This window comes from Helianthus annuus, chromosome 8, assembly GCF_002127325.2.
Source record: "Helianthus annuus cultivar XRQ/B chromosome 8, HanXRQr2.0-SUNRISE, whole genome shotgun sequence".
Taxonomy (NCBI): Eukaryota; Viridiplantae; Streptophyta; class Magnoliopsida; order Asterales; family Asteraceae; genus Helianthus; species Helianthus annuus.
The window spans coordinates 75,875,057-75,896,764 of record NC_035440.2 but is presented as its reverse complement, the minus strand read 5'-3'; positions in this window follow the sequence as shown (position 1 = coordinate 75,896,764).

Below are 21,708 nucleotides of genomic sequence, written 5' to 3'. Positions count from 1 at the left end.
GATATATACATATACTAGAAGTAGAATGTCATAGGTATATGTGACTTTGCCTGGAAATAGTGACCTGTCTGAAGGAAGAGATACGGGGATGAAGCGAACTGTGCGGACTGTGCAAGGAATTATGTAATTAAGGATGCATACATAATTATGGAATTCAGTGCACAGAAACCACAGCGAGTCTTGTCACGTATAGATTCCCTCAGTGCAAGAAAAGGGCAACGTGAACACCCTTCCCCAAGACTATTAAATACTCTTTGGAGTAATGACTTGGGGTATAAAGACAAGAACCGCCAATGTGAAGTAAGGTGTTTACCTAATTATAGATGCTTGTTGCTGTATGAATTGAATTATACATTTGGCGGATTGTTTGATGTCACTTATGTGGTATATGCCTGCGAATATATATATACTACTACTGTCTCGTATGACGATATCAAACAAATGTCTAACCCTATTGTGTTATGTTCTGTCAGAACATGGCACCAAGAAGAACTGTGAACGCTCGCGATCAACCTCCTCCTCCCCCACTGCCAAGAACTGCTGAAGAGCTTAACGCTCTACTGGAAGAAAGGATCTCCAGAGCTATCGCCCAGTACGAGGCGAACCGTACTGAACACAATGGAGGACCAAGCAATGCTAGACAAAATGGGAATGAAGACTCGTCTGGAGGAAACATAGCTCAGGGCTGCACTTTCAAGCAGTTCCTCGACTGCAAACCACTGAACTACGACGGCACTAGAGGTGCAGTGGCATTTGTACGCTGGACGGAGAAGACAGAGGCCACTCTCCGTATGAGTAAGTGTACTGCAGATCAGCAAGTCACTTTTGCTACTGGGTTGTTTGTCGATGAAGCTCTGACTTGGTTGAACTTGCAAGTCCAAACTTTGGGTGATGATGCCGCGTATGGCATGACTTGGGATGAACTGAAAGAGAAAATGAGAGAAAAGTATTGCTCCCGTGCTAAACTCCAAAGACTGGAAACGGAGTTTTGGCACTTGACCATGGAAGGTGCTGACATTAATGGTTATACTCGAAGGTTCCACGATCTGTCTAGAGTGCTTCTTTACATGGTGACTCCCGAATTTAAGCGCGTTGAACATTACATCTGGGGAATGGCCTCAGAATTTCGCAGCATGGTAACTTCGGCCAAACCCGCAACGATCACCGAGGCTGTAACTCTGGCTGTCAGCCTTACTGAAGATTGTGTTCGTATGAAGAAGCTATCACCGAACCCAACAGAAAAGACCAAGACGCATGCTGAGTCATCCGACGACAAGAAAAGGAAACATGCAACCTGAATCAAGCAACTCGCAACCACAAGGGTTTCAATAACAAGAAGCGTGACCCCAACCCGCCTCAGGAGGCGAAACCTCTTGCAGCCATGAATGACGCTCCAGCTAAGGGATACCTGGGCACTATGCCCAAATGTAATTAGTGCAAGCGTCATCACGAAGGAGTCTGTCGCATCCCAAATGCGACAAGTGTGGAAAGCTGGGTCACCATACGGAGGACTGTTGGGGTAAGGGAAATAGGAACGGGAATGGGAACCGTAACGGTGCTGGTAATAGGAACGGTGGTGGAAATGGAAATGGAAATGGCAATGGTAATAAGAATGTTAACGGGAATGGGCGGAACCAAGGATGCTTCAGTTGTGGAAGCAAGGATCACTTCGTGAAAGATTGCCCAGGGGGAAACAACGCTCAGGCTCGAGCATTTGTGATTGGAGCAAGGGACGCACGCGAGGACCCTAACGTGGTCACCGGTACGTTTCTCGTTAACTATCGCTTTGCATCAATATTATTTGACACTGGTGCCGATTATAGTTTCATGTCTGTGGAATTTAAACGTATGCTTGGGATAGAGTCTAGTAGATTGGATATTCCTTACTCCATAGAACTAGCCAATGGTAAACTTGTTGAATCGGGCGAAGTTGTTAGAGGCTGCACACTTGAACTTGGTGAACGAAGATTTAGCATCGACCTCTTACCTAGTACGACTGGGGTGACAAGCAGGAAGAAGCCTTCCAGCTACTTAAGAATAAACTATGCGATGCACCAATACTATCATTACCCGAAGGCACTGAAGACTTCGTGGTATACTGCGACGCTTCACGTCAAGGCTTGGGTTGCCTGCTCATGCAACGCCAGAAAGTCATCGCTTATGCTTCAAGACAATTGAAGGTTCATGAAAGAAACTATACCACTCACGACTTGGAACTCGGCACAGTGGTATTCGCGTTGAAGATCTAGCGACATTATCTATAAGGTACTCGATGTACAATTTTCACATATCACAAAAGCCTGCAACACATACTTGATCAGAAGGAATTAAACATGCGCCAGCGGCGATGGGTTGAGCTGCTAAACGATTACGACTGTGAGATTAAGTACCATCCTGGAAAGGCAAATGTTGTAGCGGACACATTAAATCGAAAAGAAAGGGTTAAGACCCTAAGGGTTCGAGCATTGGAAATGATGATTCGAACGAACCTCATTGCGCGCATTAGTGACGCACAACAAGAAGCCCTTAAGAAAGAGAACCTTAGAGCTGAATATCTTTGAGGTGTGGAGAAGAAACTTGAGCCAAACAAAGAGGGAACCTTATACTTTATGGGTCGTATTTGGGTTCCGCTCTATGGCGGTATGCGAGAAGTCATCCTTGATGAAGCGCATAAATCGAGATACTCGATCCATCCAGGATCGGACAAAATGTATCAAGACTTGAAAGACTATTATTGGCGGCCGAGACTCAAGAGCGATGTTGCTATATATGTTGGAAAGTGCCTAACCTGTGCTAAGGTTAAGGCCGAATATCAGAAACCGTCCGGCCTACTAAAACAACCAGAGATACCCATGTGGAAGTGGGAGCAAATCTCAATGGACTTCATAACAAAATTACCCAAGACCCCTAGAGGGCATGATATGATATAGGTAATAGTCGATCGGTTAACAAAGTCTGCGCATTTCCTACCGATCCGAGAGAAGGATAGCACTGGAAAGCTTGCTGAGATATACTTGAAGGAAATTGTGGCACGTCATGGAGTGCCAATCTTTTCAGGACAGAGATGGACGCTTTGTCTCAAGAATTTGGCAATCCTTTCAGGAAGCCTTTGGATCTCAATTAGATCTAAGCACAGCCTTCCATCCTCAAACAGACGGTCAGAGCGAACGGACTATACAAATGTTAGAAGATATGCTTCGCGCATGTGTCATGGACCTAGGCGGCAACTGGGATACTCACCTACCTTTGGTTGAGTTTTCCTACAATAACAGTTATCATACAAGCATAAAAGCCGCACCGTTCGAAGCTCTGTATGGCCGCGAGTGTCGATTGCCCTTATGTTGTGCAGACGCTGGAGATAAACGTATGGTTGGTCCTGAACTTGTACAAGAGACAACCGACAAGATTTTACATATCTGAGAGCGCATTAAGGCGACTCGAGATCGGCAAAAGAGTTACGCTGATCAAAGACGAAAACCATTACAGTTCGAGGTTGGAGACAAAGTATTGTTGAAGGTCTCACCTTGGAAGGGCGTAGTCAGATTTGGAAAGCATGGAAAGCTGAATCCACGATACATCAGACCATTCAAGATTTTGGAAAGAATTGATACCGTGGCATACAAGCTAGAATTACCGGAAGAACTTAATGGAGTACATGATACGTTCCATGTATCCAACCTCAAGAAGAGTCCAACGCAAGAAGACGTGATCGTCCCTGCGGATGAAGTGCATATTGATGACACCCTCCGATTTACAGAACAACCCGTTGAGGTTACAGACTGGAAAGTCAACAAGACCAGGAGGAGCACTATCAAACTTGTCAAAGTACATTGGAACTCTAAGCACGGACCCGAGTACACATGGGAATGTGAAGACCAGTTCAAAGAAAAGTACCCCCACCTATTCAAGAAGACTCCTGTGAGAGTTAGTTCGGCCTGAATTTCGGGACGAAATTCTTTTAACGGGGGAGATTGTGACAACTGGCACCAAACCGGTAATTCCCGTACACTTTAATTATTATTTAATGACTGCAATTATGTGCTTAAATGTCAACATTGTCTGATTACATACTATACTTGTGAATTCATGCACGTTTTATACTACAAGAATTACTTTATGCATTAATGAACAGCGTTGCGTCAGCAATACTAGTAAACTCACCGGTAAGACACATTGTGTCAACAATTCTGCAGAAAACAGTCAGACATTAGAATTGGAGCCTAGGTGTAGGCCCAACGACAAGAATGCATTAAAACCCAAGAGTACATACAAGGGTTTATATATAGACCATCCGGAAGCTAAAATACGCACTAAAAAGCACCCGAAACGCACTTTAAGTGCAGAATTTCACTAAATTCAGCTATAAATCAGCTTTTAACACATAATTATTATGCAGAATTTATGTTTCATCATCCAGAATACTTCCCGTAGTGTCGAGAATTGAAAGTGTTACAAAAGGGGACATAAAGGACACTAAATGATGCGATTTAGCACTTTGACGAACCGGTACTTAACCGAACCACCGGACATTACCCGGAACATCAAAATATTATTAGAAGCATTGTTTTGACATTACCAAGCTAGTTATAGTCCCTGAACATCATAACACATCATAAATATCTAGTAACTAGAATAACTAACTAGATACTTGATATTTAACCTTAAACTAACTAACTTAGTTCAAGCCTATGCTACCACCCCACCCCCCGACCTAGTAATCGGCCCAACATGGCCCCCACCATAAGATTTTATTTCAATTTAAAATTTGATCTTGTTGGTGCTTTAGGGACATAATAACCAAGAGATAAACTCATAACATGGATTTATAAGATAACCTTAAGCTCCATTTCTCATTCATCACCAACACCCCACTTCTCTCCTTCCTTCCCTCTTGGCTTCGGCCGAAACTCAACACCCATATACCCACCTTCATTCATCCATTCTCATACAATCCAAGTACATACATAGGTGTTGGAGGTCATACAAGGAAGCTAGGAGCTTACGGAAGTTCAAGAACCTCTCTTAATTGCTTTTATCCACTTGTTTTCTTCACTTGATCATCCCTAGCCTTGTGTTAGTGGTAAGAACCTTGATCTTGCTATTTTACTTCCATTTTAAGTGGTTAAAAGAGGAATCATGATGTTAAACATGAAGAACACTAAGAATCACAAGAAGTAAACTTTAAATATGGAAAGATCTTGATGAATATGAGTTGTTATGCTTGATGATTGTTGATTGTTTATGAAAATGATGTTGATCATCATATGATCTTGCTAGATCTTGATTAAAAACATAATCTAGCAAGATGAGACGATGAACTTAATGAAAGTTAATGGATCATCCTCATGAGAAGCATGAACTTGAAAGAATACATGGATTTCTTGAAAAATAATGATCAAAATGAGTAGTAACACTTGTAGATCTAAAGATTTATGGATAATTTCTCAAGAAACCAAGTTAAAAAATACAAGTTTTACTTAATCTTGGTTCTTAAACAAATAAACCTTATTTTTGGTGGTTAATAAAGTATAGAAGTATATAAGTAGCAAGAAAAATCCAAGAAGAAACATTTTTAAAAAAATATGATCTTAAGTTGTAAAGATCTAAATTCTTTAAGAATGATGTTTTTAAAAGATCAACCACACTTTAAAGGGTAACAAGACTTACTAAGAACACTAGTAAGTTACTACAAATTTTTACAAGAACTTCAAGTTCATGATGTAGTATGAATTACATGATCTAGGCTTATGGTAAGACTTGATTGTGTTGTTGATGTTGTTGATGATTTAAAAGAAAATAAACACATGTTTTAAAAACATGGGAAACCTCCGTTTTTAGGGGAAACTCTGTCAAAATTTATATAAATTTTGACACTTAGAAAATATAAGTTTTGGTGAAACTTATTCCCTAAAAATATTTACCAAGGTTTCCCTAATTTTTGTGTTAAGAGATGATGATTTCTTCAAGGTTAAAATTTACATTAAGTATGTATATTTTTAAGAAAAATATATATTATTTGATCACCAAATTTTGTGCTAAGTGTATGTAGTATGTATTATACATGTAATGGTGTATTAGGACTTGAAAATACATTAAATACTCGTAAGAAGTGAAAATACAAAAATTCACATACAACATACTTAGACAAATACAAGAAAATATATTTATGAAAATATATTACTTGATAGAATAAATAACTTGGACAGGTTATGAACATGAAATGAGGTTATGGACAAAATACCTAATTCGGGTGAAAAATACAAGCTACTTATATTTATATTTGAAAAATAATATAAGTAAGACATATAGTTAAAAAAATAAATTATTTTTAACGCAAGAATACATGCACAAAAGATAGTGACTTGTACTTGTGCGATACAAATCTAGTGACTAACGTTAATAAAACACGTTTAGGTCACGACGCTAGATAAGCAAATCCGGTGAAGTTTACGACGCATGAACGCAAAGTTGTGAGTTCATGCTCCCCCTTTTCTTTTAACTGTTTTCAGTTTTATAACTTTGGGGGTGAAATACATGTTACAAATATTACAATGTTTATAAATGGTACGATACAAAAACAAGAAGCACTCTTGGTGATAACTAGTACCAAGTATGATGCATTTTGAGAAATGATACGAGAAATCGTGTCACGAATAGGGTACCATAAGCACCATTAATCATGTACATACTTAGACCGCAGGACAAAAGGTTAGATCTAATGGGTACTAGGGCAGCCCCACTCTTGGTGATAACTGGTACCGAGTAGTGTTTTTGTGTCTCCGTCGTGAATCGACAACTAGAAAAATGCCTATGGTTTGGTTGCTTCCTATGTCGTGTCACATGTTAATGGCCTTGCAACCCATTAACAACTTGATACATAGAAGAATACATGATTTATACAAGAAAACTTGATTTATACATGAATACTTGATTTATACAAGACACATACTATGTTTTTCATACAAAGTATACAAACGTTCAATACAAGAACTGCATGAATTCACACCAACATTATGTTGACGTTTTTCCAAAACTCACATGTATTTCAGGTAACTAAAAGTGGATGTGCGCGCGGTCCTACTCATGCTCTTGGATGTCGTTTATGTTTATCTTTAAATAAAGTTGTAAACTTTCACACAATATGTTGTCACGTGATGTAAACACTTAAACTATGTCTTCCGTTATGTAACGGTAATGGTGTTTGAAGTTATTTTTATGAGCATGTAGTATGTTTACCAATCGTATGCAATGAAAACCTTTCATGATCACACCTCGTGCTTCCGCCTTAGAAAGGGGTGTGACATTTCTTACCTCAACACCTCCATTAGAGCTTGAGATCACCATGATTCCAAGCTTTATTGTGATGTTCGTTGGGTTTTTGTTCAAGGAATCTTGTTAAAAATAAGTTTTACAACATTGTTTTAAGTTATTTCTGCTCAAAAATGTTTCAAAAGTTGGAAAAAATAATTTGAAACTCCAAGATTCCTTGTTCCACAAATCTGCAGAAAGGTGAACACGGGGTCGTGCTCATTGAGCACAGGACCGTGTCCGAGGTTACTGTTTCATTAAAATAAACTCTTTTCAGTTTATTTTCGTAGAATGTCAAGCCAAAACAGTGGAACCTCTTCGGCACATTCCAGAAACAGTAGAAGGGAAAGAAGGTCTTCAATTGAAGCAACTCTCGTACGCTACGTGATGGCATTACGTGAAGCACTTGATGAGATGACATCGGTAGAGGAGGTCCTGATAGACCGTATAAATTATCTTATGGTGGGGTTGGAAAACAGTTTTCAAGAAATCAACCTCTTGCACCAGAGGTTGAACATTCTTGTGACACCTCCTATGGAACCCATCCTCCCTCAAGAGGATTGAAACCTAGCACTTGGAATCAACAATCCTACCGGATGGGATGACGTCCCCGCGGAACCTGCTCTTGACAATTTGCAAGAAATCCCGGTGGAAGTTACACCCCCTCAAAATGATGATGCAAATGAGCCCGCCTTTCTTCTCCCTAGGGAGATAAAAGAGTGGCTCGCCGACGTGTGAGGGACCCATGTTCGGAGAAAGAAGTTCTTTAAGCCGCATCCAACCGAGAAAATTATTTTCAGAAATTTTGCTATTAGAATAAACTATAAGCTAGAACTTCTTTTCGGGTTTAGACTTCTTGTGTTTTCTGACCTATTTATCTAAAATATTAGTTTATTAGGAATATTATGTAACTCTCTCTATTTTAATGGAATGATGGTTTTAGTTAAATTGGTGTTTGGATGATGTTGTAATGGATAAAACACACTCGGGATGGTGAAGGATACCAATGGAAACTTAAACCAGCACCCCATGCACAAAAACAGAGCCTCCCGACAGTTTTTCTTCGTTACAGCAAGTTCAGCACGGGTCGTGCCCATCCAACACGGCCCCGTGCTGAATAATCTGCAGGAAATCGCCCAGTTCAGGTAACTGGACATGGGGCGTGTTCGCTGAACACGCCCCCGTTCCCAGGCTTTTGTTTCCTTTTAAAGATTTCTATTACTGGCAATCTGAACACGGGGCCGTGCCCGGACACCACGGACCCGTGTCCAGACGCCCAGTAACATTAAATTTTGTTTTTAAACACACTTTTACACATTCCATCAACCTAAAAACTTATATTTGGGACACATTGAGGACAAAGTGTAATTTAAGAGTGGGGGGATGCTAAAACCTTGAATTTTTGCAAGTCCTAATCACAAGCCTTACACAAAACTCTATTGGAACCGCTAATCACCCTAAATTTTTTCAAATTTTTTTTCATTTTTTTTACTTGTCTCGGTTTAATTTGGGAATTACAAGTTTTAAAAAGGTTATATTTTTACAAATTTACAACCGATAGCGTTGTGATAAAAAAGAAACAACATAAGAAAATTATGAAACGACATGACAAATCTAGTTAAAATTTGATTATATATACTTGATCACATAAAAACCCATTCCCGCAAAAAGTGAGTGTTGAGCCTTTATTGAGCATACAAATACACATCTTTAAACTAAATGCTCATTTTTCTTTTCTTGTGTGAAAAGCCGCTTGGTTTCTTACAACTCTAGAACTTGCCATGACGATTCATTCCCGGTCCTTACCAACTTAAACCCGAGTAAGTAAATGATGGAGGCATTAGGACTAACCCTTTTTATTTCTACACCATTATTTTCTTTTTTTACCACCTACCCAAAATCCTCCTAGTTAACCCCTTTGAGCCTAAACCTTTTCATTTCTTAACCCACAAAACAAACACCATTTTACCCACCAAAACCCTTTTTCATTTTAAACCCTTTATTAAATAAATCCTATTTTATTTAATAAAACATCTCTTTATTTATGTAACTTTTACAGCCACTTTTCCAAGCCTTCAGTGTTGTCCCGCTGGCTTCTATTTGGCTTTCACATTTTGTTATCTGAAACGCGTTTAAAAACATTTGTCAGTGGGAAATACTGGTGAGTGAATCCCAGTTTAATCAAAACAGGTTTTATCAATTCACAGTATCGAGAACGATTACAATGTTTACATCTACACAATTACTCATTCAGTACTGTCAATCCTGACTGGTGGGTCATATTACATATTGGCTAACTCTTTGTCCAATGGTAACGTGTTCCACGTTTTGTATATAAAACCCCAACATACCGGCGGTAATTGAAGAATTACAAAGACTCAATCACTGCTAATTATAGTTTAAAATAGATAAAGGTTTTGTAAAAAGGTTTACAAAAAGGAGATTACTCACAAAAAGGTTTACACAAAAAGAGGATTACTCACATTGTTGTCTTTGGTTTCCTTTAGGGTTTCCTGGTGATTATCTATTAAATACACAAATGAACACGTGTTAGTATAATAACCCAATATTTACATTAGTAATACCTTTCCTGAGACGGTATTCCAACGACTACGTCGGGCAGAACCTCGACAGCCGTTACGGAACCCTGGATCAATCGGGTAGCATATCTAATACGTAACCGGGGTTATGATACTTACAACGGGGCAAAACTTCGTTAATTAGGGGTGTTTTATGCCCGGAAATTGTGTTTACTCTTTAGAAATTCGAGAGAAAGAAAGTGTGTGAGCGATTCGACTAAACATCCGATGCCTCCTATTTATAGGGCCTGAATTCAAGTTCCTCGCGCCCCGCGTAAAATTAAGTGGAGGCTTACGTGGCCTGCGACATAGGGTGGGTAGGCCCTAGCTGATCCGGGTCATCACTCTAGCTTTGACAATTGTACGCCACGTGGCGGCTCAAGGCTGCGCCTCGTTGATGAGCGCTCGCGCCCCGCGTAGACCAAGGAGTGGTCTTACGCGACCCATTTTCGTATACGGGGTGTAGTTTAGGATGTATAGGGACACTTTAATTATTTTTAGGGTGTCTTTTTAGGAGGGTTGTTATATCCTCCCCACCTTGTTTTAGAGCTCGTCCTCGAGTGTCACACCCCAACCGAAGGCGAAAACCTCGGGGCATGGCACTGAGCGAAACAGATTGTTCATGAGTATCCATAACAACTATTCATTACCAGATAATTTAAATTGTCATGTCCCATACCACAACTTATCTAAACAAACAGTTATTACAAATAATTGTCTCAAAAACCAAATACTGTTCCGACAACTCAGATTTCATTTAATTGTTTGTTTCTAAGACTCCAACCTAGCTTGAATTCCACAACACAGCAAAACATCCTAAGCACCTGACACATACGTTAAAATACGGGTCAATACACATGGTGTAAAGGTGAGCATACAAGTTTGATAATAGCATAATAGAGTTTGAAATAGTTTACGCATAATCAGCATGTAACATGTATAAAGTGAAGGCAAGTAGGTTATCGGCAGAGAAATATGCACAGACGTGACTGCGAGTTGTAGAATGCGCAACACATATCCCCCACTTGGACACATGAAGTATAGCCCTTAACAACCCCTGTCCATGACAGGTGCTGAGTCCAAACTATAGTACTATCGTTACTAAGGTGGCAGGCAACAATCACTGTGTTAACATAACATACAAGCATTCATCGAATAACACATAACATGCGAGAGCGATTAGCGTATAAATAGTGTTTGCGTTGTGTGTAGATTGTGATTTAGAATATGTAACGTATGTAACACCCAAAAGTGCGTAAAGCAAAAAGGGTTCGGGTATACTCACAGATTGTGTTTAACAAATAAACACAGCCTTGGATTGAAGGGATGTCACACCCCGATTTCCACGTGTCTCACCGGTGGGCCCGGTGGGGGATTACCGTGACGTAGTTGGCAACAATATAGTCAAACCACACAATTATATGAATGCACAGCGAAAGCATAAAGATAAATATAATTCAACCATTGATTGTAATATCGAATGTATCACAAATAGTCGAATGGTATCCACAGGGGATCAAAATAATAAAAGTATTGTTCAACAGACAAGGCATCAAAAGCTTGCGAGACTCTTAAAGATGCTAATGAGCTATAGCCAGCCGATTTCGTCTAGTACCTGCATTTAGTCTTTTTGGGAAAATACGTCAGTTTACACTGGTAAATACATTCAACCGACACTTTTGTAAAATGTTTATTAAAATTGATTGAATGCACAAGGCACAAACTTTTTTATAACTTGGGAGAATTATTTAAATATATAATCTTATAAAGAATTACATGCTTGCTATGCGTTCGGTTGCCCGGGTCGTGCCGGGTTAAAGTTTAATAGACACACCACATAGCGTAAAACTGAGGTGGGTAAACCAACGGCTACACCTTTAATTAATATAGACATAATGCCGGGTGTACGCCTACACCCGGATGTTGAGGTCGTGGCCATTTCGTAAAATGATGCCAAGGATATCCGGGACATGGTCATTAAGCCCCCAAAGGCGTTAAGCCAACAAAACAGTTTTTAAACGGGTCACATTGATAATACCCAACTACAAATGAGTTGGGGTCAATTGCCCGACCAAGCGGTATTTTAGATACCGTATCCCAAGCCCGTATAACGGAAAATAAGTTAAAAGTATTTACCTTTGCAAGTATAGTCCTTAATTGATTAAATCACAGATATCTTTTACTGGGCTCCTATTCTGGAACGAAGGTTTTAAAATAACCTATTAGAATCCTAACGGGTATTTATATTAGCCGTAGCCTAGACCGGTCAGTTTTAAAGGATAGATACGGTTTAATCGCGTGAAAGGCGAAAACCGTGAATGGAGTGTGATTTTGGCCCAACAAGTTTGAAGACTTGTTTTATATGGGTATAATAATCATACTCTGGATTTTGGGGTCAAAACAATATGGTTTGACCCGTATCGGCTAATTTATGTAAACTAGTTACATAAGCCGAACCGTGCGCGCAAAAGGCGCAACGGGTAACCGTAAGAGTCCTACGCTGTGTTCCTAAGTCAATATACTTTAAAGAGGTTGTGATATCAGTAGGATACCTTCCATAATGCCCGTAACGAGTTTAAGTTCATTTTTATGCCCCGTAGGGTATTTTGGTCCTTTTTAAAGATTATTAAAGGGGTTTCTGAGTTCTACAGGAAACCTGAGTTTCCCGACCAGTTTATAAAGTCTAAAATACTTTATTTATTATTTAAAATCAGTAGCATCTGGAATCGGGTCAAAAGACCTCGTAGAACTCCATTTATGGCCAAAAAGGGCGTATTCGGTATTTACCGAACCGATGCCATAACCGCAGGTTATGAGCAGGTCAAAAATAATTAAAAATCTTTAAAATTCCCAAAATATTATTTTACAACAGTGAGTAAAAGGTTTGGTGATGAAATCTTGGTTTAGGTAGGCGTTATGCTAATTGCGTCGTTTATTACAAAAGTTTCCTTTAATTGCGCTATTTAGCATAACTCCTATTCTAGACCTTGGATTGACGTGAAACTTTAGGGACATGCTTAGAGTTCAGTAAGCAAGGTTATGATCCCTTCATATGTCCGAAATCCTCGTTTTAATTTAAAAAGGGCGTTACGGTCAACTTTTAAGCAATTAACGGAAATGCGTAAAAGACTCGGACAAACAACGAACCGGTCACAGAGGTTTGTATCCTCATGTAACCTGGTCCTAAGAGAGTCCTAACGCATATCTAAATCTCACTTTGACGGGTCAGAACTGAAGTCAAAGCAAAAGTCAAACTTTTACGACATTCGGCTCCGAACCGGGTCAATATAGCAAATGACCGGATCAAACAAGCTTAGATGTGTTAATATACTTATTATCATGTTTTATGAGCGTTCAAACAGGTTGCATACCATCTACATTACAGATTATATGTAAAATCGCAAAATAGCTTTCTATTGACTTTTTCTAAGCATGTTTGACTCGTTATTTGAACTAGTTAGAGTGGCGATCAGAGGGAACCCTTTTAAGGGTTTATTACCCACATAAATACCAACACATAACTATCTTTGATTCGACAAATCACTGGACCATTCGTGATTTATCGCAAAGTCAATCGTTAATTACGACGGATTGACTTTTAAGCAAAACTAAGCAAAAACTAAACCACAAAAGGGTTAGACAACTTACAGAAGCTTGTGCACGACTTAGGATGATATAAGAACACTTGAGAGCTTCAGGAATGATCAGAAGATGTGTTTTGAGGTGTGTTTCAATTGTGAACTAAGTATGGCCTTTTATAGCAAAGTTTGGTGCACAAGATCATTGCAACACATCCTACATTGCTCATGGATGATCAGCAGGTGTCCTAAGGTGCTAGGGGTTAAGTAGAGGGCGCCCATGCTTCATTGATTGCTCACAAGTTCGTTTACAAGCCAAATCATTGAATCTGCCCATGCTTTCTGCATCTGTGTGGTTCACGCGGCCCGCATGAAAGTTCATGCATCTTGTACGCGGGCCGCCTGAGTTTTCATTATCAGAACGCGTAACTGCAGGAGGCTCGCGGCTCGCATCAACTTACCCAAGACCTTTACGCGGCCCGCGTTAGGTCTAATTTTCTGGATTTTGAATCTTTTGTAATGATTAACGAAATCTTCGGTAATTAATAACCTGACCTTTCGGGTTTGAAGGGGTAACTTTGCGATATGGCCCTCGGTTAATTACAATTAAGGGCCTCGTGCCATTTACCCGTACTGTTAAGTCCCCGGTTAGTTTAATTACTATCCGGAAAGCCTTAACTTTCGTTGTTGACGCTTTTAACCCCTCACGTACGAATTTGATCATAACTTTCTCGTTTTAAAACGGAACTTCGCGGAATTTATATAGTACATTCTAGTGAGCGTATTTTATTGTTACAAAGCTTCGGGTTTGACAAAGGGTCATTCAGAGGTATAATTAAACATGTTGACACAGTTAACCCTTGCAGTTTGTAATCTCTCACTTTCTTCCGCGTTTCGCTTCCGTACGATCCATGATTTATTCCTTTGAAGGTACGAGCGTCAATTAGGGTTACTATACAGTATATTTACCCTTCGTTGACATTTATAACCCTCGAATTTACATACTTTCAAGGTTTGTCAACTTTAGTTCTTTATTTAATATCTAATGCCACGTGTAAACTAATGACACGTGTTAACACATTATTGGACACAAAATTTCGAGGTGTTACAAGGGAGCACTGAGAGATTAGCCTGAACAGTTAACGATAGCATAACGATGAGCGGCGCGTAAAATGGTGCAATAATACCAAGTGTCGGACGGTAATCCGATCGGATGGCAACCCGATCAGATGGCTGGTCGATCAGATGAAAATCCGTTCGGATGGTCATCCGATCGGGTGACCATTCGATTGGGTTGTCATCTCGTTTGGTAAGCCCATATGTAAAATAAGCCCATTTGTATTAAAAATAAGCTCATTTATATAAAATAGGCCCATATGTAAAATAAACCCATTTGTTATAAAATAAGCCCATGTGTTAAAATCTATTCTTTCATTTTTATAAAAGATACTAAATATAGGCTTTTTAATTAAAAGAATACATAATAGTTTTTATAAGTTTCAAAACATCCGGATATTGTTGTCGATGATTTGTATGTATTCGCGTCGAAAGATCGCTTAAACGTCGTAGTAACTCCTCGGAATGGCGATATGTCCATAGATTCGCCCATCGTCCGTTTTGACCATAAGTTGTGTCCGAAGGCTCGGAACGTCCGTAAGTTGTTTTTAAGGTGTGTTTACATGTAGTCTTGTAAGACTTTAATCGAAATGTACATTGTGCTTATTTGTATCATTGTATTCAAGTTCCTAGTTATCATACATATAACTAATACAAACAAATAACACATAGCACATAAGTTGTTAAGTTAACTAAATATATATTTTCTCAAAAATATATATTTATAACAAACTTTGCTTTTATAAAAACTATTCTTTAAAATCTTTTTAATCTAATAAAGATTTTGTCAAAAAATAATAGTTTTCATAACTTATGATTTTTAAGAAAAAATGGTCATATTTCATTTGAAATATGGACTTTGCCATGTTTAATAAAACATATCTTTTTCTTTTCAAAATCACCAACAATTTACTCATAATATTCTTAACAAAAACATATGAGATTTATAACATAAACTTAACAAGATGAACTCATAACCATGTAGGGTTTTGGTATGATCTTTACATATGTTTACTAGTTCAAAAATCATACTTTACTTCTAGTTTTATCAAACTTTTATACAAAACCCATCTTGTATGTTTCTTTTTAAATTATTGTAAAAGCATTATTTTTAGTTAAAAACTTTATATACTTTAACAATATCAAATATTATGATAATCCATTAAACATTATGTTTAACAAAAATCTTTTAACACTTTCATGTACACTTGTTAGATCATGCTTTTAAATAACATCTAACAAGTTTTTCATATAATATTCATCATACCTAGATCAAATATGCAAGTAATAAGCTTTAAATCATAACATAAACAATTTTTTATATCATGATTTTTAGTTTGCTTCTTTGTATTTTCATCTTATTTTGTTATGATTGTTTTCGTTATAACTTGTTCATTAAACAATATATACATAAATAAGCATGAAAAAGAGATTTAGAAGGCTCACTTCTAGCTCTTGTGGCTAGGGATGATCTAGATGATTATAAAAGCAAAGAAAAATGATGATCTTGTTGCTTGAAAGCTCTTGAATGAAAGGAATCACTTCTTCAACTTGTGGTTGCTTTAGATCCTCCTAAGTTCCATCAAATTCCATCTTGATCATCAAAGAAAAGCTAGAAAAATGAAGGTTTTTGGTGGGTTGTTCTTGACTAAAAGATGATAGTTGAGATAGTTTTCTTATGTGTGTGTAATGTAAGATGAAAAATGGTAATGAAATGGTTAGTGATTTGGTAACTAGTTGTTAGTACCTTTCACCTCTTTCACCAACTTGTCCACTTGGTAACCAACTTGCAACAAGAGGTAAATATCTAGATTTTTTTAACAAGTGGGCAAGGGGTAGGGCCCACATGTAACCAAGTTTGGGGGGGGGGGGGGAGGGAGTGTCTCCATGTTGTGAACTTTTTTTCTAATAGTTAAAGTGTTAGTTTTTATTAGAAAGTTGTTTACGAAAGCTTAGATGGTTAAGTGTTTAAGTGTTTAGAAGGTGTTAAGCGATCATTACTAGATCAAAATGATCCAAATAATGTTAGATGGTCACTAAAAAAAAGATTTGATATCGTTCGGATATTCGTTTCGCTTTGTTTACGTTAGTCGTTATTCGAACGCTAAGCTTGTGTAACTTGTGTGAATTGATGTAGTTATTGGTTCGGATGATACCCGAAGGCATCCTCATATGAATTCTATGTTAAACAGCACTTTTGTATGTTGCAAAAAGATTAAAAGGCTGATTTCTGCAGAATTTCTGCGGAAAAGTGTTGATATTGCGCTTTTAGTGCTTTTCGGGCAGTTTTTAGTGTTATAGGACTCCAGGAAGGTTTTAAACCAAACCCTTGCATTCCTAGTTAGGGTGTAATGTATATTAGATGTTGGACTTTCGTCTGAGTCCTAAAGATGTCATTTAGATGGTTTCTGCGGATCCTGCGTTTTCATCGGAATACTAGTTTACTAGGTGCTTTTCTAGTAGTTTCGAAGCATTGTTTAAACTGTGTCAAATGTACTTAATAAAAATGAATCATATGCATCCTAAGTAAGTATTCCATGAGTATTCTAAGTGTATGTCACGAAATACGCAGTTCGAGTGTTCAAAATGCATAAAAATGTAGCTAAAATGAGTACTTTAAGTGTAAGAAAGTTACCGAAAAGTGGCAGTTATCACATAAGCGGTACCAGCTCAGCAACCGCAACACCAGCAACACCGCCAAGCTGCTCCAGTTACCTATGCGCCGCCTGCTAAGCGCGCGTATACCAGTCCTCATCCTGCCTACCCGACATGCACTTATCATCACCCGGTGGGTATTGCTTGCAGATATTGCATGCACTGCAATATGTATGGTCACTTCACCGCCAACTGTCGAACCGGCCCCCGCAACACTGCAGCTCCCGCTCCTGCTCAACAAGCTCTTCTTGTCGCTCCTCAAGGCCAACAAGCGGCTCAGGCACCCGCGATCAACGCCAGAGTCTGCTTCGCGTGTGGTGATCCCAACCACTTCGCAAACATGTGCCCAAACAGGGTTGTGAAACAAGAGCCCCAGCAGCAGCAGCCTCAGCAACAACAGCAGCAACAAGTCGCCCGCGCCAGAACTTTCAACATCAATGTATGCCAGGCCCAAGCTGACAACAATGTTGTCAATGGTACGTTTCTCGTGAATGGTATTTATGCATCGTGTTTGTTTGATACTGGAGCCGATAACTGTTTTGTATCGTTTGAGTTCGAGAAGCTCCTTATTCGTAAGCGCTCCCATCTCCCCTCAACGTTCGATGTTGAAGTCGCCACCGGAAGAACCGTCGCTGTCAATTCTGTTCTGCGTGATTGTACTCTTGATCTCAACAATCACATCTTCCCAATCGATCTTATTCCAATGCAGCTCGGAAGTTTTGACATCATAGTAGGCATGGACTTTCTTCGCGAAAACCATGCTGAAGTTGTGTGCTTCGATAAGATGATCCGATTTTCGCTCGCGAATGGTGATGTATTGCGTGTTTATGGTGAAACTGCATCGAAGGATCTCAAGCTTATGTCATGCGTCCAAGCTAGCAAGTATGTCCGCAAGGAATACAAAGCTTTCTTGGCTAACATTGTCGTAGCGGATAAAGAAAAGAAAGGTAATCCGGGAGTAAACGACGTCCCCGTGGTGTGTGAATTTCCGAATGTGTTCCCCGAAGACCTTCCAGGACTGCCTCCAAGTCGTGATATCGACTTTCGCATCGACCTCATTCCTGGAGCCAACCCTGTCGCTAAAGCGCCTTATCGCCTCGCTCCCTCCGAAATGCGTGAACTCTTAAGCCAACTCCAGGGACTACTTGATAAAGGCTTCATTCGCCCGAGCACCTCTCCGTGGGGCGCGCCAGTCCTTTTCATCAAAAAGAAAGATGGGTCGTTCAGGATGTGCATCGACTACATGGAGTTAAACAAGCTTACCATCAAGAATCGTTATCCCATGCCTCGAATCGATGACTTATTTGATCAGCTGCAAGGTGCCTCATGTTTCTCGAAGATCGATCTACGCTCAGGCTACCACCAACTTCGCATCCAAGAGGAGGATATACCCAAAACCGCTTTTCGCACCCGTTACGGCCATTACGAGTTCGTTGTTATGCCTTTTGGTTTAACCAACGCACCCACGATTTTCATGGATCTGATGAATCGCGTGTGTAAACCATTTCTCGACCGCTTTGTCATTGTGTTTATCGATGATATCCTGATCTATTCAAGGTCGAAAGCCAAACACGCGCAACATCTACGTTTGGTTCTCGAGCTACTCCAGGGAAATCGACTCTACGCCAAGTTCTCCAAGTGTGAATTTTGGCTGGAGGAGATTCAATTCCTTGGTCACATTGTCAATGGTCAAGGTATTCACGTTAATCCCGCAAAGATTGAAGCAGTTAAGAGTTGGGTTACGCCTAAGAACCCGTCTGAAGTCCGTTCTTTTCTCGGACTAGCGGGCTATTACGCCGATTTATCGAAGGATTCTCTAAAATCGCTGTGCCGCTAACCTCTCTCACGCATAAAGACAGATCCTTTGTTTGGGGAATCGAACAAGAGTCTGCTTTCCAAACCCTCAAGCACATGCTTTGCAATGCTCCCGTCCTTGCTTTACCCGACAGAAACGACGACTTCATAGTCTATTGCGATGCCTCGAACCTCGGTCTTGGTTGTGTTCTTATGCAACTGGATAAGGTTATCGCTTACGCGTCTCGTCAGCTCAAGATCCACGAGAAGAACTATACAACCCATGACCTCGAGCTAGGCGCAGTTGTTTTTGCGTTGAAAATCTGGCGACACTACCTATAAGGTACAAAGTGTACATGTAACACCTCGTAAAATCATGTCCAATGATATATAGACACGTGTAATAAACCCTAACGAAGTCAAACAATAAAATTTAGGGACTAATTTTTTCGAAAAATTGAAAACTTTGATTTTGAAAGGACTGGAAGTGTTAGCATACCTAAATAAGTTTCTAAATAACCTCTCACGATGATGATGTTCACAAATGTGCCACTTGATGATTAAGTGTAGTCGTTTACGTAATTAATTGAAAGTTTGCGCAATGAAGGGTTAAAAGCGTCAACATGTTAATTCTTACCTCTGAGTGACTTTTAACAAACCGAGAGTTTCACGATGTTTAATTATACTCTCAGGAATGCCAAGTAATGGTCATCTAAGGTTTTTATGCCTTTAAGTAAAGTTACGCGCAACTTTGCGAATTAGAGGGGGTAAAAGTGTCAATATGTTTAATTATACCTCTGAATGACCTTTTAGCAAACCCGAAGCATCGTGATGTTTATAATACTTTCAAGAATGCCTAATATGGATTAGATGAGGCTTCAATGCTATTAAATGATGAGATGCGCAAGTTTGCGCAATAGAGGGGCCTAAAGCGTCAACTTTTGAATCTACGCCTTTCGGTGACCATTTAAGGGAATGGGAGCATAGTAATATCTAAGTATATGCTTGGGAATGTCCATTATGTGCCATGGAAGGCTTGGATATCATCAAACGGCATTCCGCGCTACTTTGCGCAATTAAGGGACTAATTGCGTCAAACTGCAAAAGGAGGTCGAATCGTTTAGTAACGGAGCTTCCGGAATATGTCCATAAGTTAAGCATACCCTATTTATCCTTTATTTAGCTTAGATATAGGCTTAGAGGTGTTTGTTGCGCAAAAATAAACTTTTATGTCATGCAGGGACTAAAAGTGTCAAAAAGTGCACAAGTTTGCACTTTTGCGCATATCTCGCATTCTGAATATCCCCGAACACCCAAAAATTTATGTAAGCACTAAAATATTTTATTTTAGTGTGTCGCATGATAAAATTCCACTCGTCGCGTAATTTGGACCGTTTTTAGCGTCCGTCCGTGTTTCGTCGTAATTCGACGCACAACGTGACCGTACGGCCAAACGAACCGACATCCGTCATGTTTTTGAGCATGTTTCATGTCCCCTATGTTTAGGCATCATAGTAGAGCCTTGAAATGAGGTTAACGGGCTATAAATGGGTCAGAAATGGTAAATAACAAGTGCAGGGACTGAAACTGCACATGCTGAAAGTTTTATATGCTGAACTGGGTTGTAGGCGGGCCGCAAAGCCCACTTTGATCTTCTACGCGGGCCGCGTGGCTTGTACAGTAGCAGAAAACTGGTTTTAAGCTGCTGGTTTTGCTGAAAATGGATTCCATTCTCACATAACTAACTCTAGGGGCTTGCCCATTGTTTAACAAAACCACTATACACCTGTCATGATCTGAATTTAATCACCCGACACTTGTCACGATCTTAAGATGCACCGAACACTATAAATAGTGGTGGGTTCTTCACTTGTTCTTGCACCCATTTGCTTGAATTCTGCTCATAACTCTCATCTAGGAGGCACCTGATCCTTTGGGAACCTTCATTCAGTCCTTTGGACTCTTAGTAAGTATTCTTTCGTGCTAATTTAGTTGGTTTAGCGTTTTAAACCGAAAAGTCAAGCGTTTTCGATAAACGCTTTGACTTTTAAACGGTTGAGCCATGGTTCGCAACGAACATGGGTACGTGACCGTAATTAGGTAGGCAATTAACCCTCAAAAGGGCGCCTCCTAATTACCACGTTTACTTAGTTTAATTGTCAGGTCAAATAAAAGTTAAACGGGTTAGTTTTGAATAAAATTAATAACTAGTAATATAAAAGTCATAAAATCAGTTTTCTCACTTTAGTAACTTGGTAAATATTAGTTGAACATGCCTAAGCATGATTCATCCCGACAATTCTAAGTATAGACACGGTTCGGAACCGAAAGTCGCAAAAGTTGACTTTTGCTTTGACTTTCAGTTCTGACCCGATTTAGCTTAGTTTAAGATATGCCTTAGGATTCCTTTAGGATCATGTTATAGGTTAGTATAACCCTCTGAGGTTATACAACCTAAATCCTTAGTTATCCTATTCATTTGCAAGTTTCCGTTATATGCCGAATTGTTGACCGTTATGCCCTTTTAACCTTAAAACAATATTTTTGAAAATGTGAAAGGACTACTGAATTATAAATTTGTCCCTAAAATTTGACATCAGTTTGAGGTCTAGATTAGAAGTTATGCTCAATAGCGTAATTATAAAGCCTTTTATTAATTAAACGGCGTAATTAGCATA